The sequence below is a fragment of the Lampris incognitus genome, chromosome 16, assembly GCF_029633865.1.
Source record: "Lampris incognitus isolate fLamInc1 chromosome 16, fLamInc1.hap2, whole genome shotgun sequence".
Taxonomy (NCBI): domain Eukaryota; kingdom Metazoa; phylum Chordata; class Actinopteri; order Lampriformes; family Lampridae; genus Lampris; species Lampris incognitus.
Genome location: NC_079226.1, coordinates 33,437,990 through 33,459,053, shown reverse-complemented (window position 1 = coordinate 33,459,053; position 21,064 = coordinate 33,437,990). Strand labels below are relative to the sequence as shown.

The window sequence follows — 21,064 nt, the reverse complement described above, 5'->3', positions numbered from 1 at the left end:
TTTGGACCTGGGCAAAGAAATAATTTGGACGCTCGAGAGTGGGCGAGAGGAGGGGAGAGAGAGAGAGAGAGAGAGAGAGAGAGAGAGAGAGAGAGAGAGAGAGAGAGAGAGAGAGAGAGAGAGAGAGAGAGAGAGAGAGAGAGAGAGAGAGAGAGAGAGAGAGAGAGAGTCCAAATGGATGGACAAACCTGAACAGGACACATGCATACACCATGCATCTGTGAGCGCACGCACGCACACACACACACACACGCATTCTTCCTCATCACGACATTCTGGATGGGTCAGGGGTCATCTCACTGTTTCTGCTACTGATCTCTGTGCTAGTGGAGTAGAGGCTAGGGGGTTGGGGAGGACACGATAGGGAACACGCGGTTCCCATTCAAAGTTTCTGGCCTCGGTAAGGATTCCAGGATATAATCTGGTCCACTTCACTGGTCCTCCACATCTGAAAATTAATGGAGTGGGATTTGCTGTTGTGGCGCACATTATTTAAGCTCTTTGCAGGGATTTCTACGGTGAACGCGGTTATATGAAGACGATGGGGAGAAGGAGTGAGACAAAAATAAAGGGAGAGAGCAGGAGAGGCAGCAACAGGCAGAGGGAGGTAGACGTTGCTGAAGTTCGGTTTGAGTAAGAGCAAGTGCAGTATGTTGGAAGGGGATTATCAGACCGAATACTCTTGCAACAGCATGATGGATGGAGAGGCAGAAGGCAGGGTATTGTAACGAGGGGGAACGCTAAATCAAATTACGAGAGGAGAGAGGGAAAGAGGGAAAAATGGACGGAGAGAAAGATACAAGTATTACAAAAATAATACAAAATAACACAATATCGTGTCCTTTTTTTTGGCTTGTGTAACTTTTGTCTGGTCCTCGGCATTTGCTCTGGAATGAATGGACAGTTTGCAACGAAGTCGAGGGTGGAATATCTCCTCCTCCGCTTTTCGTCGAGTTTCGCCGAGCTTTTGGTTCAAACACAGCTCGAGTTTCCTTGCGCAACTTTAAGAGTCTTTGACATTCAACCGCTGGTTTAAAGCCCCACTCTTGAACTCTCACAAACCCGTGTCAAAATATTTCCAACAAGATTTAGGGAACGAATCATCGGTTTACAAGGCAGTCTAGGAGAACCACCCCGATTCCTGTCAGTCCAATAAGGCCCCTTTGGTTCCTACACTTGGGGCAGCACGTGGACGGGGCCTGACAAAGGCAAAGCCTAGATGGCATTTAGGCCATGCGCTGGTTTTGAAAGATACTTCAAATTTCACATAGGGCGGAGAGGTCACGCAAGGCATTTATAAAACAGATTCTGGCTTGGAAATGATTTCAGGAAGTTGCGCTGCAGCTGCAAGTAAATGAAAGAGGGGTCATCCCGGAGCCCTAAAACCTGCTCAAATTCAGATCAGATCTCATGAAATTTTGCTGGAAATGGGTCGTGGCAGCAGCAGCATATGAAATAAGTGAGGAGACGGGGGGGGGGGCGCTGGATGCAATCACTTATCGCATAGTGGCTTCCTCTGCAGTAAACACAGACAAGACGCACCTTTGTTGATAAAAGAACTGACGTGTGGCCGAGCAGCCAAGAGGCCTAAAGCAGAACCTACACCCCAAATATTGTGGTTTCAAATCTCACCGTTGACAAATAAATCTACCCCTGTCTGGCAAACTGGAGGGAAAATAGCTTTCACTTCGCCTGCCGTTAATATGACGGCGTCTGCATCTACAACTTTACTTCCAGTGCCAACATGGTGCCATAAAAAGACAAGAACTGTTCAGACCCCAGAAGTATTCGGTGAGATGGTAACTGGAATCAGATAGCCGCTTTATCATCACTGCTGACGTGCCATTGAGCGGGGCATTTGAGCCCACAAAATGACACCGCAGGGGGGGGGGCATGTAAGACATTGTAGAGGAGCTCAAGCAGGAGTCGTGACAACTTTCTCTTTCGGCTACACAACGTGCACCATTTATTCCTTCCACCATTACAACAATAACAACAACAACCCGCGCAGCGGAAGTGCACCACTGTAAACTCGAACCGAGAAAACAGCAGCTGTAAACAAACGTTCCTACCAGCTCAATGAGGGGAATTATGCATCCCTATAACCACTACAACATATAATTATACTTGTACACTTGTGCAAACTGGAATTTGTAAATCTGGCACTAACAGAGGGTTCGCCAACAGAACTATCAATGGCCGTGTTTTTATTTATTTATTTATTTATTGGTTGACACATTTCCACCATGTTATTGAAACCTCGCACAAGTCAGAAGAATTCCAGTCTACCTACCAGGTTCTACTGTTTTGACAACAATGTCAGCCATGTGTTGCAAAGGTGAACACCCGCCCCTTTGTTTCTAATAGCCATTCAGCAGGACACGTCAGGGAGCTCTTCCTGCCATGGTCCCTTTAGCAACGCACGTCTTGCAGACATGCGAGAACGTGACGAGACGTGAAGACTGGGCTCCTCCATCCTGCCTGCTTCTAATTTAGCACAACATCACCTTAATACTCTGAAGGGCCCTCCAGGTTTGGGGGTCCATCGATCAGCCCCCCCTCCCCCCATTCCTTCTACAATAGGTGAACAACATTTGCAGGTACCGCTGCAATTGCCTTTGTGCCTGGGTGTGTGGGATACGGTCAGTCGCCAGCCCTGCCAGGGTAGGGGGTTTCATTCACCGTGTGGCTCAATGGGTGGAGCATTGCATCGCCTTTGCCATGAGAGCCAAGAGATTTGATTACCATCGAGGAGACTCTTGCCATTTTCTTTTCTTTCTTTGTATCAAGTTGTGACGCGTCAGTGGTGTTCAATTTTGAGAATGGTTCCAGATGGATGAACGGTTGCAGGGATGATCATCAGGTAATTACAGCTACACAGAGATAAAATGTGGGGGTTTGAAAATGTCAATAATAATACGGGTGCTCTTTTGGTTGAATTATCGTAGCCGTCTCTCCTGTGGTGGCTCTGAACAATAGTAGACTCCGGAGAGCGTGACAAGCATACTTTAGGCAGAACAAAGCTTGAAGAATCAGACTAGCTGGGAGGAAACGTCGCCCCCAAAGCAGTATTGGCCCTCAGCGCAAGTGCAACACTCGCGGGCAGCGCTCCAGAGAGGGGTGTGGTTAGTGACGTTTCAGATCTTCCACTTCTTAAGACAGATGGAGGAAATAGATAATGACATGCGAGGGGCTGGAGGACGCCGAGGCGGTTGTTGCAGAAGAGCTCGTAAGCCCTCGTGCCTGCCGAATGAGTGTTTCCACTTCGGCGTTTGCGCGTCACGGTCCCCCTCGCGCTCTCTCTCCTCTCTCTCTCTCTCTCTCTCCTCACTCTCTCCTCTCTCTCTCTCCTCTCTCTCTCTCTCTATCTCTCTCTCTCTCTCTCTCTCTCTCTCTCTCTCTCTCTCTCTCTCTCTCTCTCTCTCTCTCTCTCTCTCTCTCTCTCTCGCGCGCTCTCTCCTCCGCCGCGGAGCTGCGCGTGGGTCGGCCGTGCGCTGGGTCGGACACTGCGAACCCCAAACCTCCGCCAGGCACCGCGGCGAGTCCCCTCCGCCGCGATGAGCGCCGTTTGACCAACCGACGTGACAGGTTGGTTGCCTTTACAAGTCGTTGTTAAAGAAAAGAAAAAAAGAGTAAATTGTGGAAAACGGATAACTCCCAAACTTTCCCCCCCCCTCCATAAGAGCGGGGGCGTCAACTCCTGGACACGTTCAGTTTACGTGACAGGTGCAGCCGTGTGTTTCCAAGTCATGCTGCATGTTTCTTTTGTTGTTGTTATTGTTGTTGTTGTTGTTGCTGCTGCTGCTGTGATTTTTATTGGCTCCGTGGATCAAATATAGCTCTAATGGGTGGCTCATGATAGCAAAGACCACTTCACAGCACTTCCAGTCTCAGTTATTGAATGGGCAGCTTGTAAATTATCCATCCGCCGCAAGCAGCTGTTTTACCCCAGTAGTGGGTTAGTGGGGTAAAACAGGGCGGTGCACAAGTTCACTTCCACATCAACAAGTTCAGAGATCCATGTGGCATAAGCTGTCATACTGCATACAGTGCGGTGTGTAGTGCAACAAGTGTTAATTGACTGTGGGCTTATAAAGTCGTGGAACCGGACGAGTGGAGGTGGACGGAAATAAAAGGGTTGAAATAACGAGAGGAGTCGTGAGAAATGTCAAACGGCACTGAGGCGTTTCGCTTACCACGCTTGTGACCAGACGTGCCTTTCAGCGACTTATTGTCAAGTGTGTGGTTGGCGTTCTAATCTCTTGACGCCGTGGACGATAGGCTGTCTCATGATATCAGCAAAACAAATGACATATATCTGCTCCACCGAAGTCCGCGGGGGTTGTGTGTGTGCTTGGCACAGTCTCCCGTCCATAGCCTTGAGACGGCTCTCCGTGTAATTATAATCTTACTGTAAATGTTAAGATTCCTTTTCCACTCACAAATAACTGGCTGCGGGGGAGCTGCTGCCTCTGTGCGTGTGTGTGTGTGTGTGCGCGTGTGTGTGTGTGTGCGTGTGAGCGCGTGTGTGTGTGTGTGTGGAGGAGGAGAACAGGGATGTCCTGCCTTTAAACAGAAATAACAACTCGGACACGGTCGCATCCCCTTCCGTCATCCGGGTTTTTCACTCCGCTTTTTTAGAAAAGCATTCCGCAGGCAGACGCCTGGAGCGCCTCAAGGTCGCCCTTCTCCACCGTTCCACCACAGTTTGTCCGTTACACAGATACTCTTAGTACGCCCTGTAACTAAAACATGGCCGTTGTAGCGGTGGTGAGCTGCAGACGCGCCGCCACGCTGTCGCTTGAGTGTTTCCGAGCGGGGGGGGGGGGGTGTGTGGAGCGATCGCGAGCCCTCCGCGCGCGGGCTTGGGCCTCTGCGGGGTCTCTTGACACGACGCCCCGCTCCCTGCTCGGATTCCGCGGCGCACTTGAGCTCGGTGGAGTACAAAGGGCCGGCGGCGGGGGTGGTTGGAGACTAGCGCCGCCGGCCCTGTTACTGGAAGTTCACAGGTTCAGCGTCTTATCTGGGAGCGCTTCCCCGGCCTTGCGCCTTGCGGTGCTCTTGGGTGCGGGACGCCGCGCCCTGCCCGCTCCGCGTGAGCATGCACGTGCAGATGCGGCCGGCTGAGTGAAAACGGGAGGGAATGCAAAGCTGAACGACTGACGGGGTTCGCGTTTGTCTTGCCAAAAAGGCCGCTTTGTGACCCCCCCCCCCCCACGTTTGAAGCGCTTGGCACATCGCGCTTGGCACATCTGTGTTCGTGTCACTTTTCGGTACAGTAGGGGAAAGTAGCAACACGTGTATCAGTGTGACATTACCTCATAGCAACATGTGCGTGCATAGCAACATGTGTGCATAGCGACATGTGTGTTGTCACAGTCTAAGTGCAGAGGTCATTTCTGAATGACATACCCATTTTAAGAGGCCGTCAGCAAAATGCTTTTTCTACGTTGTGTCAAATAAGGTTTTGGAGGTACAACCTCTAATTTCTCATGAACTCTGTTTTCCTCTACAGTTGATTAGTGCAGGTTATATCTTCCTGTGTCATAAATAAGTCTGCAACATTTTGCTCCATCATCTGTATGTGTCTCATCTGTTTTATTCACCAGTTTCTTAATTGAATTTACTTGATTAAATTATAGTATCCCTACTGGCAGTGTGTGTGTGTGTGCGTGTGTGCGTGTGTGTGTGCATGCATCTGGTCTTTATTGCTGCATACATGGAGGTTAAAGGTCAATGTCAACTACACAAATGCAGCCGTTGAGGCGATAGGGATTCAATGCCTTGCTCAACTGCACTTCCACAGGGCTGACAAACTGACAAAGAGGGTCAAGAAGGAACGCCCCCATTTGAAAGGCAGTTACCCTACTCATTGTGCCCCCCCCCCCCGCTGCCCGTGTGTGTGTGTGTGTGTGTGTGTGTGTGTGTGTGTGTGTGTGTGTGTGTGTGTGTGTGTGTGTGTGTGTGTTTATGTGGATCATACAATCAAGTCACAGACCTTTTTCTATTGTGTTTTTTGTTTTGTTTTGCAGACATGTTGCAGAGCTCTTTTCCCTTCCCCTCTCTTTACGCAACAAGTGCATCACTGTCTGTCAGTTTTCATCTTTGCTTTATTTCATTAGCCTGCCTCACTTATTTCTTTGGCAGAAATGAAAGGTATTTTGGCACACTGTAAAAAAAAAAAGAAGAAGAAAAGAAAAAACGGGAGTTGAAAAACCCCTTTTAGCCCTGCTTGAGTCCCAGCCTGCTATCATACAGTTACGTAAGGGGCAGTTATTTATAGGGCATCTATCAAATACCAACTTAAGTAATATCTTACGTGGAAAATTTAAGTCTATGTTTTGAGACGTGTCGTTGAAGGTATACGTGTTTTTATGTGTGCGGGCGTACAGCTTTGTCTGCGTGCTCTTTTACCTCCATGTTGACAGAGTTGTGTGTTTGGCGTGAGTACACAGTGCCGCTGCAAAACATGGTGGAGCGTTAGTCATTTCATTTTGTAAAAAAGAAAGCAGTTGGGTGTGCTAGGGTATCAAACAAAATCCTCAGTGATCACAAATCACGAGTTGGGGGGAGGGGGGGACTGCAACCCAAAAAAAAGAAGAAGAAGATAAAAAAGTGCTCTTCTAGAGAAGAAGTACAAAAGCAACCCAATTTAAGGCGCACGTGTGAGTTTTGAATATAAAATACCTCTATTGAGTGGGACAAAAAGCAAAATGTGGATAAAGCGCTCCAATTTTTTCTTCTCTCTAAATTAGAAACTTAATTTTCAAGATATGTGTGTCACCTATTTTAGGAACTCTCTTAAAAGAGTTTATCTTAGAGAGCGTGTTAATTAAGCGCAGCTCTGTTTGCCTTTTTTTCCACACTCCCTTCAGGAGGGGAGTCGTCAACGTTCTGAGATGGACCCTTTTTTGTTACTTTGTCTTTTACATCATAGAGAGTCTGGTCTGCCAGGTAGGAACTGGAGCAGCAGAGACAGGCGACAGGCAAAATTACCCCCGACTGCCCCCACCGTAATCAGGCTGTCTGCTTCCCTTCGCTCCGCTCAGCATGAGACAGGTTTTCACTCTGCCAAAAGCACCCCTGTCCTGCTCCTCCCTCTCCCATGTAATCTGCTACAAGGCGGTTTCCCCCTCCTCACTCAAAGTCTTTTCTTGGAGTGTTTCCTTGTTGGGTTTTTTTTCTTCTCTTTCCTTTTGCAGGAGGGAGAATGGAGGAATAGGGGCTGGCTAATGGTTTTGCTGTGGGTCTTTGTGTGGTGGTATGCGACGCTGGCTGGGAACTCTGTCACACGCTTCATTAGCACCCAGCCTCTTTTTATAAGCAAGGCATTAAAAGTGCTTTTTCCTGTTCTTTTTTTGTTTTTTTTATATATGAAACTACTGTAGGTCTGTCAATGTGCTGAAAAGGACACCAAAGGGGGCCTGGAATAGACTACCCCAGCAGATATTTCTTGACAGGCAGACCTTTGACTTTGAATCCATCTTCTGCCAAGTACATGCAATGGAGGCAGACATAAACTAGATATGAAGGAAGATTCAGACCCTTTTATAGAAAACTATCTTAATCGGCCGACCTTTACTCTAAAAAAGTGTGGATGAAGTCTTAGGGGGACTTTTCCCACATAAAAGGGCCTCTGAAGGGTTATCTTAGTGTTGCAGGATTGCTCATCATTCATTCGTTAATAGTGATGAATTGTCCATTTGTATCAATCAATTCATAGTGGATTTTAAAGTTCCTGCAGCCATTTCCATGGAATTCATTCTGCAAATTCATGTCTTTTTAAAGGACAAGACGGGATATCATTTACCCTTTTGGGACTAAATTTTGGTTTGCAGGCCCAACAACGAGGTGGTTTGCTTCAACTGCAGGAGTAGAGGTGGGCTTCTACTCCTATATCCCCTGCACCACACGCAGAGTACAAGTTCAGACATAAACAGTCTGACCTGCAATATGCAGATTTTACTGCTGTTGCAAACCTGTCAAGAAGTGGCCCAGTCTGATGTGATTTTGTAGTAACATAGGGTAGTCACAAGATGGCGGATGGTTCACTGTTCCAAACAGTTCAGGTTTCCGTTGGCATAAACAAAGTCACCTCAAATAAGGCCTGTGACTGGCACAGGGAAAAGCCGCTGGCAGATTTTTCTAGATTATAAACGCTAGCACACATTTTTGACTCATTACTTAACAGGCGGAAGCTACTGCTAACGAGATGCTAACTGGGGAAAGTCTGACCACAACTGTCCAATAGACTGGCGATTTATGGTCGACTTTTGCAGTCCCCCCCCCCTTTTTTATATGTTGTCCTGTTAAATCTACAACTCCCTGCCTCTCTCTTGCCTCACCTCCCCTTTTGGCACTGTCCATTTATAAGTAGGGTATTCTGGCCAACCTTTGCCTCTCCTATGGCTGCGATCTCACTGGATGCGTTTTGGCGGGAGACATACCGCGCCGCTTTTTTCCTCTTCCAGATCTTGATCGCATGTAGAGGCGTTCTTGGCGGAGATGGAGAGGGCTGCGCGTCATCCCTTTTGGATTTAATAGAGTAGCCCAGCCAGCCATTTTATTAGCACCATATTGCTGTTTTGAGTAAATTACTGCTTCAAAATTCACGAGCGCTACCATAATAGCTCACGCTGGGTGGGGGGGGGGGGTTTGTGTTGTTTTTTTCGATGTAGGAAAAGCGGTGCCTACTGCACCTCTTGAGCTAAAGTGAGAGAAAAGCGGATGTACGGATGCGTGTTGACGTAATTTTTGCAGCCTGCTTGTCTATTTGGTTAAACAGCTTCTCGTGCCCGGAGAGAGGAGGCCGTGTTCATATTTGCCTAGAGTAGGTGTCAGCTTTCCTGCCAGCACCAGCATCGCCATGTTTGTCGGCGTTATCAGAGACTGACAACGTCGTACCCGGCTTTACGTAATCCACCCTCTTCGTTGTGATTGGTCGGCTGATAATAAATAAATAAATAAATAAAACAGCTCACGTCATAGCGCTTTTCTGAAGAGGTAATGCTGTCCTCCACTCTTGGGAGCACCTTTTTTTCTTTTTTACTATCGTTTGCGCTGTAATGCTTTTGGAGATATTGAGCATTATATTCCATAGGCTGTGATGTTACCCTGCACCCCATTCGTAGCATATCCCTCCTAAAGATGGTCTGACACATGAACTGATGAGTTTAGATTTATTGGAAATCCCAAAACTAGCGTAAGAGCTTGTGCCTCTTCGGGGGGGGGGGGGTGTGCTAATACATTAAACATTTCGTTTCACCGTTTTCTCTTTTCTCTCACTTGCGGTAGGAACCAGGTAAGTTATCAGCGAGTGGTTTTCAAAATAAAAGCCCCTCTAGTCAAAACAGGATACATATAGACCACTTCATTGTCCGTCACCTACGGCCTATTGAAGGCAAGATGAAGCTGTTCTCCACACCTGTGAAGATTTCAGCGCGCACTTTAAAAAAAATAAAAAAGATCTCAAAGGTGGAGGAATCCACATCGGGTCATGGGAAACAGCATCAGGGGGTCCTTGCAATATCAGAAGATGAACATACAATGACAGGAGAGAGGAATCTACAAAGGGATGAATTCGTTGAAAACGGGAGAGGCCTTGCTCTTCCCCCTAAAAAGAGGAGTTCTTCCTACCTTAATCCTTGCCCTGAGTGGTCGCATGTAGATCCTAACTTGAAAAGAAAACGAACCAGTTTGTCTTCTAAGAAATTGCAACTACATGACCTTTGATTCCTTTTGCCACTGTCTCTGTTGTGCATTCTATGACAGGCATTTTGCAGTTATGTCAACAAAGAAGAGAAAATGATTGAAATGTTTCACTTGGTGAAAACCCTTGTCACAAAGGGAGTCCAATGTGATGTTTACACACAGAGGGCAAAAAACTGTCTGATACATTTGAGTCTGTACAGCTGAAGTCAGGTGTTAATCGAGTGAATGCAGAATGTAACGTAGTAGCTACATCATCACTGCAACTATGAAGCAAGTTGCTAGTGTGACAAGTAAGAGTCAGCGCTCCGCCCCATACTGTTGCCGAAGCATAGGACATTCAAGGGAAGTCCCTCTGCTCCCTGTCAATGTTAACATTTTACAAGCGGGGGGAAGGGGGCGGCTACAAGCTGCACTGGAAGATGGACTACTACTTAACCCATCCACATGTTTGAGGCCATTGAAGTTGCCTGATGAGGGCCCAGATAGCTTGAAATTTGACCCTCCATTGAAATTGCTCTGCCATGGCTCAGTCACACACAGCTACACTACTGGACAACTATTGTGCATAGAAACAGGTGCGGACACTCATTATCCACTGCCTGAATTTCCAGTCAACTTGCAAGTAAACAAAGACTCATTCGCACTACGAGGAATTGTTGCATTCATACCAGGGCCATCGAGGGATGCTCTTGGTCACTATGTGGCCTACCGCAGAAGGTCCTCCTTGATCCGGGAGAAATATGATGACCTTTCTTGTCAACCCCACGCTGTGTTTTTCACAAAGCAAGGTTACAAGCCCTAATCATAACCTGACTTACACAACAGGAAACTTTTGTAAATAGTTTTGAACGAACAATAGGCTATATTCTGTTCCTGATGAACACGTTGAATGGTCCTGAAACAAGGACATTGCATATTTTTTTTGTGAAGCGTTTTGTTGGGGGATGATTTGGCAGCTATTTTTCTACGCTGATTTTGATTTTACTTTGTACTGTTGTTGCTGTAAGGTTACCGCATCGCTAACCCCCAGTCTTCTGTTTCCCTGAGGAGATATTGTAAGTGTGGCCAGGCGGGGGGGGGACCATCATATTTCTTCAGAGAGCACGTGCAATTGCACAAACGGGTGTAGCAGATAAGAATTTAAAAATACTTTTAATTTTTCAGTTATGCAATTGCACTCCTCGTATTCCATTTTCCTGACATGTGTTGCTAAGGTTATTGGTATAAGGTCAGTCTAAACAGCACAAATAGGCAATGCAAGGTTCTTGTCTGGGTTAATTGTGCGTCGATCGATTGGTAATGCCTCAGTGCTCCGGTAGAGAGGCTCGCGCTCCTCTCCGTCACCCGATACAGACGAGGGAAGGCAGGAGGTGTGTGCTGGTTGCCTCACCCCCCCCCCCCCCACACACACACACACACACACACACACACACTATTTCCCCTGTATAAGGGCAGAAACTGAGCGCAAAGGAATGACACCAGTTTGGTGTGATTTTGACGACAGTGGGGTCCAGAAGTGTGTAATTTCTTTAGGAAAAGCCTGTGGCGACCAGGGGCTCCGACTGTCGGCGGCTCCGTGCCGGGTCAGCGCAGGGGCAGAGCTCCGCCTCTCGACTCGTTCTTCTACGCCGGGTCGGTCGCCACAAAAACGTTTTATTTATGACATACTAAAACAGCCCAAATGTTGATTTTTAACGGCACAAACAAACGAGACCAGTGTTGAAGGATTTGCACGACGATGGGGTGCAGGGTAACGTCTCTGCCTGTAAAATATAATGCTTAATATTGTAACTGGTTATCTTCTTGCCCGGTGCGGGATTCGATACGGGGTGTACTGCACCATAAGGCGACGTCACTAACCCCTCGGCTAAAGGGTCGGGCCCGCTAGCCAGGGGCTAACGTGTCGTTACAATATCTAAAAAAACAACCTTGCTGCAAAAACGTTTCTTTTAACGGCACAAGCGGCCACAAACCGAGCACTAACAAACGAGACCAGTGTTGGACGATAATGGGGTGCAGAGTGACGTCACCGCCTATAAATATAATGCTTAATATCTCAAGAAGCATTGCAGCACAAAAGTTTGTTTTAGCGGCACAAATCAGCACAACCCGAGCAAAAACGCACAACACCAATTTTGAACGATTTGGACGATAATGGAGTGCGGAGTGACGTCACCGCCTATAAATATAACGTAAACTACTAATAAGACACGTTAGCCCCTAGCTAACGGGTCCGACCCTTTAGCCGAGCGGTTAGTGACGTCGCCTTGTGGTGCAGTACACCCCGTTTCGAATCCCGCCCCGGGCAAGAAAATAACCGGTTACATTGGTGGCAGCGGTGGGATCCGGAAGTGTGCAGATCCTCAGAAGTCTCTTCGGAGCGCGGAATGACAAAGGGCGAGGGCGCGCTTCCGGGGAGGGTGACGACTGTAAACTACTAATAAGACACATAACGTGTTTGATCCTTCAGCCGAGCGGTTAGTGACGTCGCCTTGTGGTGCAGTACACCACGTATCGAACCCCGCACCGTGCAAGAAAATAATCGGTTGCAATAATGCTTAACATCTCAAAAGCCATTATAGCACAAACGATATTTTTTGCGGCACAAACGCAGCACTAAAGAATGATAATATTTGTATCCATGTTCTGATTACGTGGGCTGCCAACTTCACGGAGGTTAACAACCCTGCTGGCGGTTAAAAAAAACAAAAACAACGGCCAAGGTAAACATGCCCTAAGAAAGCATTTGACTCGTAGGACAAAGTCGGTGGTGACTTAACCCCGTTAAATGCAGATCTTGCTTGAGATTTGGTCTTCTCGAACAGGACAATTAAACGTTTTCTTGTGGCTAACTACCCGAAATTAATTAAATTAATTTAGATCAAACTTGAGCAGAAATAACAGGAACATGCAGCGAACCCAAGAAGTGGGATAGCTGGAAAGAAGTAAGTGTTGGAACAGAGGAGTTTGAGTTTTCAGCCCAAAATGGATGCAACCACAGGAACTGCCGCGGCCGGGAAGCGAACCTGTATCGCCCGCACCGCAAGAGACATCGCTAACCACTCGACTAAAGGATCGGACCCGCGATCCAGCGGCCAGCGTGCCTTCTTATCCATGCACGTTACACTAACCCCCTCCTTCGGGAAGCGCGTCCCCGCGCTTAAGCATATCAGCTCCTTCACGCCTCAGGGCGCATACGCTTCCGATGGCTTTACGGTCGCTCCATCCCACTTCTGACACCAATGTAGCGAATTCGGGGGACAACGCAACCACAGGAACTGCCGCGGCCGGGAAGCGCACCCGTATCACCCGCACCGCAGGAGACATCGCTAACCGCTAGACTAAAGGGTCAGACCCTTTAAAAGGGTGACCCTACAATACCCATTTTGTTAGTGTTGAATCGCTTAAGGGGTGGAAGGTTAATTGCTTTCTGACACACTAGTGTAAACTACTAATAAGACACGTTAGTCCCTAGTTAACGGGTCTGACTCATTAGCCGAGCGGTTAGGGCTGTCGCCTTGTGGTGCAGTACACCCCGTATCGAATCCCGCACCGGGCAAGAAAATAATCGGTTACACTAGCTACCTGAATTTGTGGTGGGAGAGGGTCAGACTGTAGCCTTTGAGTTTCAGGTCAGTTACACAGTAGAAGAAAAAAACTATTTTAAGCCGCATATATTTGTCAATAGCATTACCGTACCGAGTGGGAAGATGGCGGCGTGAATTCACGTTTGCAGCAGCCTCACCCGGTACCGGTGTGGGAAGATGGCGGCGCAAACTTACGTTTGCAGTGGCCTCACCCAGTACCGTCCATGCAGTGTCTTTGTCCACGTCTGCCTCTAAGTTTGTTTGATGGCTGGGAGAGCTTGGTCTGCTGCGTCAGAGCTTGGTCTGCTGCATCCTGTGGGCCCAGGGACCACAGTTGCGCCCGAAGAGGTAATACCAAGGGCGGTCTGACGGGACGCGGAAGCGGGGCAGCCTAAGCTAACTGCTAGCCCACGCAGACCGGCAGTTCCGATAACACCGAGGGTGGTGTGGCGGCGGCCTTGCCTAGCGTTGAGTGTGTTTTAGTGTCGTCGTGTGCAGTACGGGGAGGTGTGTCAAAGGTGTCTGGCTGGGAGAGCTGACGTTGGGTCAGCTGGGAGAGCCTGGTCTCATGTGTCCGGCGGGCCCAGGGACCACGGCCCTGCCGGAGCTGCGCCTGAGGAGGAAGCACCGGGGGCGGTTTGACAGGACGTGGAAGCGGGGCAGGCTAAGCTAACTGCTAGCCCATGCAGACTGGCAGTTGCGACAGTCGTCCTGGCTGGCGTTCCTTCTCTGGACGGTGGAATTTTTGCACTGTGTTGCACTGAATGGACTGTGTTGTTCACTGGGGTTTTTTCTCTCTCTCTCTGTTTTTGTATGTTTTTGGTGGTGTGGTTTTCGGGAAATTTGAGATGTGTGTTTTTGTCTTTTGTGTTGCACTGCTGTGGGCTGGGGTAAACGGAATTTCGTTTCTTTTGTGTACACAAGAACATGAAAGAAATGACAATAAATTGTTCCTGATTCCTGATTTATCCATCCTATAAGACAGTATACTGTTGTTTATCTACTGTTTATCTGTTATGTTTATGCTATGATTATGTATATATGGGTAGCGAATGAAACAACGGCGCTATATTGTTGTTTGTTATCTAATATATTGCAGCTGTTATATTATTTCTCATCTAATATTGTTGGTTATTTGCAGGTCTATTTCGTTTACCGGCTTTTTATATGCGCTGATTCTTATGATTCCTGAAAATGACCCTACAATACCCAGTGTGAGGGTTGGTTTGCGGGCATTAACGTCACCCTCCTGGTAGCTGGAGCACAGTGAGGACCGGTCCCCTTCGACCAGTCATACTGGGCATTATGGAGTTGTGCAGGAGGACAAGTTTGGTCAGCCACGGTGCAGAGCAGCTTCCTGAGAGCAGGAGATGAAACCTAATCTGTCCGTGTACATTTTAGTTTTCCAACACCCTTATCTAGAACCATTTACAAAGAACAAGCAAGTAGGGGTTCAGTATCTTGCTCAACAGTGTCTTGGCAGGTTACGTGACTGGATAGACACCTTGGAGGCAATTAGGAATTGAACCGGTGACATTTTAGCTATGGGCCTTCTTTTCTAGCTGATAAACTACAGCTTCCCTAAAAAGACAAGAGGAGAAGAAACCTAGAAATCAGTTGAGATGGACGAATACTGTTGTGGAATGGAAAAAGAGAACAGTGTGAAGACAGCGACTTTTGACCTTTGTTACCTGCCTGGTGGTTTACCATGGAAGGCTGCCAGCCAGCCCTGCCAGTTCACAGACCAGAATGTCTGTCCGTCCAAAGCTCAAACCTGGGCACAGCCATTTTGACTAAACAGATTTGTTAGACTGTCAATAGCCTCAACCCTTGCTCTCCAGCTCAACAGCGTGCAAAGTAAGTCGCTTGTCCCCCCCTTCTCATACCTGAATTGTGTTTTAGTTCAGTATGTGGTTTGTTCTCTGTGACTTATTCGGCTTTGAAGAACTGCAATTAATTGAGTATTTGCCACAGAATGTTGACTTCCCACAATTTTGAGGAGTTATTCGTGCTTTGCAATGTCAAGCTGAACTTGGGCAGGTATTACCATTCTCATCATTAGTAGTATATTACATTATCAGTATAATGAGATTGTTTCTGCTAGACATGCATGCTCTGTCTGAAGGGCTTATGCTCCTTTTTTACTCACTCAGTTAAAAAAAAAAACCATGGACCGGTAATGTGCTATGTCTTGCATTGGGCCATTTTATGAACATGACCAGCAGCCAAAACAGGGGTTGATGGGCAGACCCTTACCTTTGGAAAATGGCTACGAGGGTTTGATATTAAATGCCCTTTAAACCTTTAGTCGTTCAAAGTGTGAAAATCAGTGTACTTCACCTTGATTGTATTTTATTGCTTCGATATGATTTTTTTCTTTAAAAAAAAAAACAACTACTAGCCCTCATTGCAGCTAATAAATGTATAGCCATTCGCTGGAGAAGTGAGGAGCCCCCTACTGTCTCTTTGTGGCTTAAGGAGCTCCATCATACTTACCTTCAGAAAAGATTGTGTTTAATCTTAAAAAAAAACAACCAAACATTACTTTTGGATAATTGCCGTGGAGGCTTTGTAACCTTTTGACAAAATAGAACTTCTCTTAATTATGGCGTCCGTGGTCAGACTTGACGCCTCACTGCAGTGCTCTGCAGGGGGGTCTTGGGTGCCCCCTGGGTCTGCTGGCTGTGCTTGGGATGGCTTGGGGGGGTGGGGGTGGGAGGGGCTGTTCTCTGGGGCCAGGTTTTGGGGGCGTCTGTGGGGATGGGACTGGGTTCGTCCCTGTGGGTGTCTAGGGGGTTGGGCTTTGGGGGGTGGTCGCGCTCTCTGCCTCTTTCGGTGCGGGTGGTCCTGGGCTTTGCTGACCCTGGTGGGTGCCTAGGGCTTTTGTTTAGCTCTGTAAACTACTTTACGTTTGGCTAAGCCACAAAAAGGCCAAAGTACACTGCAGCATTATATAAGAGAATAATATTCTGCATGCACTCACCTGTTAGTGTGTCCATCTCTTGTACTTACAAATGTTCGTTTTTTCTTTTTCTTTTTTTTCATTATGGACATTTCGGAGGGGGGAGGGAGGAACTGATGTTTGATACTGTTTGTATTGACTGTATTGTATCTTTTTGTGGTGGTGGGGAGGACAATCTCAATAAATATATTGTTTAAAAAAAGCCACTTCATATAAAAAATTATATGTATGTAACGTTTATCTTCATATCATTCAATTGAGTATGGAACATTACATCCCCTCTTGAAACTATTGATTTGAAATGACGCTGATCAGACCAGCCTTTCAAGTTTGTTTTTGTTTTTGTTTTGTTTTTGTTTTTGTTTTTTTGGCTTCACATTTAACAAGACTGGCACAGCACACTTAACAGAGCTGGGAAGATAAAAATGGCACTGAGAGCAACAGTTGAAAGCAATGGGGGGAAAAAACCCAGTAAACAAGATAGAGCGGAATTGAAGTATAAAGTGGAGCTCTAAAAATGTAGGTCTTTTTTTTTGGTTTTGTTTTTTTGCCATTTTAGCCTTTATTTATAAGAACTGCAAGACTGAGATAGAAAATACAAGACGAACAGCAAAGACCCAGAGCCAGGGTTGAACCTGTAATGCTACAACTGTATCTGAGCCTACATGGTAGGCACTCATCTGGTGGTGCAACCGGCTTTTTCATTAAGTTAATTATTAAATTTCATATGTCACACATTTATGTGACATTCTAACCCAGCAACTCGGGTGGCACGGTGGCCCAGTGGGTAGCATTGTCGCCTCACAGCAAGAAGCTCCTGGGTTCGAACCCTGGGGTTGTTCAGTCTTTGGGGGGGGGGTCGTCCTCTGTGTGGAGTTTGCATGTTCTCACCATGTCTGTTTATTATTGTTTTGTTTATTTCTCGAATTATTCCTTTTTTGATTTTCATTTGGTGAAGTTGGGCGCGCATGTCAGCGGGAGCTGCACCTCGCTGTACGCTGAGCCGTTTACTTTTGCAGGGGTCCAGATTCAGTTGTGGGGCGCTCTCTCTGACCACAAGGCCCTCCTGATGCCCATATTTTGAATCAGGGTGTTATGGTCAACAAGGGGAACCCAAACGCAGAACAGAGTAGAACTGAGTCAGAGAAGGTTTCTGGGCTGTTCTAAGGGGGTGGAGGTGGGTGGAGGTGAGGATTAAGGCAGAGGGCAGATGGAAGCCGCTGCCTGGCGAAGCAAGGCAGAGCAGGGATGCAGGCAGGCTTGGCAGCGTGGCTGGATGACTGATCAGCAGGTGGGGAGACAAACAGGCAGGTATGCCATGATCCTGTAGCAAAGGGAGACGGGGATCAGTTCAGCCATCGAAAACAACGCAGGACATTTTTCAGACTACCGGGGTTTCAGAATAATGGCTCCATCAGAACAATGGGCCGTCCCTCATGCTAGATGGTCCTAACCAACCGACCTGTCACTTACACCAATCAGAGGACAAGCTCGATAAATGTGACGTTACGCAGGTGACGGCACGTTTTTGGGTAATTGTTAGCCACGATAAATGTTGCTACGTAGCCTCTGTTTTCCCCAAGCAGCCTTCTTGTCAGATCTCATCCACCCGTGCAGCAAGCCTCCCTCCGCCTTTCCTCCGCCGGTGTTTTCCTCGAGTAAGAAAACATCCTAGTATCTTGTATTTTCATGTGGTTGTGAGGCGTCCTTGAACAACGGCAAGAGCAGTAGGAGGGTCCCGGCTGCCCCCCCCCCCATGGAATTGAACTGTGAGTTGCAACAATATAAAAAACCAGACTGATGATGTATGTGGTATATGTACCCACCATGTTATGTCTGGTCTTTGTACATATGCAAAGTGAAGAGGTCAAGTATATCAGCTAGTTTCCACCAATGTTTTTTACTTAAAAGTTGGTTAAAACGTGATAACATCTTGCCAACCCTGTGTTTAAGCTGCTTATTATCTTTTTGTAGGGTGATGTTTTATTTCTTTCTTCGTATAGTTTAGTGCCGTTATTCAATTTCTCAAAGCAGGCGTCACGATCTCCTTTTGGGGTGTCCTCTTGGTTTCTTACTTGGCAGCGGAAACAAAGTCACTCATCCTCAAGCTCAGTGACAGGCAAACTCCTGTCAACCAGTGAGTTGAACTGGATGAGAGAGCAGATAAAACTAAATGTGCCAGGTTATAGCATACTCTGCACACTGTACACTGGAATCCATGACACTGTGTGTCATTTGTTTTCACTAGATTGGATTTGTGAATTTTGAAGACATCATGAATAAACTATAGGCGAGATGGAGATGGCTTGGACATGTGTGGAGGAGAGATGCTGGGTATATAGGAAGAAGGATACTGAATATGGAGCTGCCAGGGAAGAGGAAAAGATGAGGTTTATGGATGTGTTGAGGGAGGACATGCAGGTGGCTGGTGTGACAGAGGAAGATGCAGAAGACGGGAAGAAATTGAAACGGATGATCCGCTGTGGCAACCCCTAACGGGAGCAGCCGAAAGTAGTAGTAATGGTAGTAGTAATAGTAGTAGTAGTAGATGAATAAACTATATACTGTAAATACTAATGATACAGAAGATAACGTTAAGCGGCTCCTGCCAAATCTCTTGGGGGGGGGGGGCAATTGTTGCAATGATGGCTAAGGTGACCTGCTCAATGGATAAATTAACCTAAGTCAACTAGCTCACTTTTTTGTGCATTTTTCTCCCCAATTGTACTTGGCCAATTACCCCACTCCTCCGAGCCACCCTGGTTGCTGCTCCACCCCCTCTGCTGATCCAGGGAGGGCTGCAGACTACCACATGCCTCCTCCCATACATATTTTCTCCTGACAGTGAGGAGTTTCACCAGGGGGACGTAGCGCGTGGGAGGATCACACGACTTCCCCCCAGTCCCCCCTCTCCCCGACCCACCAGAGGAGGCGCTGGTGCAGCGACCGGGACGCATACCCACATCCGGCTTCCCACGCGCAGGCACGGCCAATTGTGTCGGTGGGAACGCCCGACCAAGCTGGAGGTGACACGGGGATTTGAACCAACGATCCCTGTGTTGGTAGGCAACTGAATGGACCGCTACGCTACCCGGATGCCCCCCCCCCCCCCCCAGCTAGCTAACTTGACATTGTCACGTTGCATTGTCACATAGCAATACCACTAGTAACCACTAGATGGCAACATAACCCAAGGATTGTTCCTTAGACGACAGTATTTGTGGACCGCTACATCCAGGACTTCATTGTAAACGACTCGAGTAAAATTATTTTGGCTCTACAATGACTAAACAATCCACTGGGGTCATCAACAGATAAACTCATCTATCACTTTGGCCTCAGAAATACCTCTGAATGTGAAGAGAGGCCGCATTACTCTTAATCAAGTAAAACTGCGTAAGGTCCTCACTCTCACAGTAATCTGGTTCAGTCTTCACCAGATAACCTTCGGACACGCCACAGAACGTCCCACGGTCGGTAAGACAGGTTAGGACGTGGCGGTTCTTGCTCACCTCGTCGTCGTGACGACGCTCAGCTATCCTGTAGCTCTCGTCCAACTGAGTGGCGATGTTGACCCTCCCGAAAGCCAAAGGTTTCATTCAGGCAACTGCCAGAAGGCCTCTTTCATGTTCCGTGCTTTCTCCACCCTCTCGTGATGCACGTCGGTGACACTCATAGTTGTCCAAGCAACCAGGCGGCTTTATAACAGTATAATAGATATAGAAATCTACATTATTATTTTTTTTGGAGAAAATCACAAAAGGTGAAATTCTAAATAATTCCCACTTGATGTTGCCTGTTCATAGATCGGAGCCTGCGTGTCCCAGAGGAAGTTGAGGCTATTCAAAAAGTTAATGTTTTGGCATAGAGCTGATTAGATCTGACCCCAGTAACCGAATTTCATGCCAATAGGTAACCAGTAAAATGTTCAATTTCTCACGTCTACAGCAAACCAAATTTCATGTGAGTCGGTTCAGAATGAAGCGAGGTATAGTTGATTTTGTAGTGAAGTCTGCAGCTCCCAATACACATCTTGAACACTCCAATATGGTGGACGCGCAGACACATAATGGTGACGTACAGCAGTGGCCAATGAGGTTTTTTGTTTTTTTTCTCCCCGATTGTATCCGGCCAATTACCCCACTCTTCCGAGCCATCCCGGTCTCTGCTCCACCCCCTCTGCAATGGCCCATGAGGTATGGCTGGCTGCCCCGGTCACGTACGACAAAAACACTTAAGTGCAAGACCTCCTGGAACACACAGAGGTGGCCTTGCAGGGTCTGCAGTTCAGAAAGAAAAGCCTTAACCAGATTGAAATTGCCCAAAAGGGACGGTACTCCACGGAACACAACTTGGCACTTATTGGACTATATTCAGACGCAAGACGAACTGTCTAGAACAGCCACAACTGGCGTAACACTGTGGTGGAATGTGATAGAGAAATTCTCTCCCTTTCCCCTTTGGCAGGGCATCGCCCCATCGCCCTGAGGAACAAACCACCCATGAAAGCACACCTATCCCTTACTGTTACGAGAGGCCAGCCAGTGACCTGACAGGAAGCAGCGTGCCTTTGGTCACTGCTGTGCTTTTCTTGCTGAAACTGAGATGATCCACTTTGGGAAATGTTTCCATACCGGCCAATACAGGGTGGTTGTAGGGAGGTCTGAGCTTCTGCAGAAAGTTCATAGGTCACAATCAGGTGGGAGTTCAGTGTCTTACATTAAGATACTTCCACTGAAACACACATGTGGGGATGGGGGCACACACCTTGGACTCTCTGGTTTCTAGACTACTCTAGATTATC

At 47.4% G+C, this 21,064-nt stretch overlaps 1 protein-coding gene across 2 annotated transcripts in view; it reads left to right on the top strand.

The window, feature by feature from the left end:
- The first annotated feature begins 3,207 nt into the window (after positions 1-3,207).
- Positions 3,208-21,064, top strand: part of esr2b (estrogen receptor 2b) — a 42,104-nt gene continuing 24,247 nt past the window's right edge. Inside the window, exon 1 of one of the 2 annotated variants that reach the window (XM_056296079.1) lies at positions 3,208-3,229. The gene's annotated coding sequence lies outside the window, so the exon portion shown is untranslated. Of the gene's footprint in view, positions 3,230-3,429; positions 3,589-21,064 lie in introns of those variants that run through there. The other variant, XM_056296078.1, reaches the window with a different exon arrangement.